The sequence below is a fragment of the Orycteropus afer genome, unplaced genomic scaffold (genome assembly GCF_000298275.1).
Source record: "Orycteropus afer afer isolate SDZICR_OR568_19922 unplaced genomic scaffold, OryAfe1.0 scaffold00651, whole genome shotgun sequence".
Taxonomy (NCBI): Eukaryota; Metazoa; Chordata; class Mammalia; order Tubulidentata; family Orycteropodidae; genus Orycteropus; species Orycteropus afer.
The window spans coordinates 492,080-492,626 of record NW_006922238.1 but is presented as its reverse complement, the minus strand read 5'-3'; positions in this window follow the sequence as shown (position 1 = coordinate 492,626).

Sequence of the window (547 nt, the reverse complement as noted above, 5' to 3'; positions counted from 1 at the left end):
AAAGTTGCACAGTAATGTATCAAACAGTGTTTCTTTGCTATTCATAAGATTTTCTCTGGCCAATTCTTTGAGAAGTGAATGGTGTCTTCCTTCTTCCTAGTCTGTCTCAGTCTGTAAGCTGGGCTGATACCTGTGTACTATGTGCATCCCACTGGGTTTGAAAAACCAGTGGCTCAGCCTCAAAACTCACATCAACAAGTCATTGTGGTAGGACAAACTGACAGACAAGTTTGTCTCCCTGTTGGAAACCTCTCGTACCACCTTTACCTTGGTCCCTGGGGCTGACTGCTCCTCTGTCCAGGTTCCTGGCTTTTAATCCCCTTTCTCTGGCTTTCCCGTCCTGCTGCTTTGGGCATGCCTGAGTTTCCTCTCCTCACCTGGAACCCTGCAGCTGTGATAATTTTCACTAGTTGCCTAATTTTCACATAATAGAGTATGATATTTTGAAATAATATGAGCTTTCATTACAGGAAAAAAAAAAAAAATAGTTTGTACAGAATATGGGCATGCATGCTGTTGTTGTTGTTGTTATGTGCTGTCGAGTCAG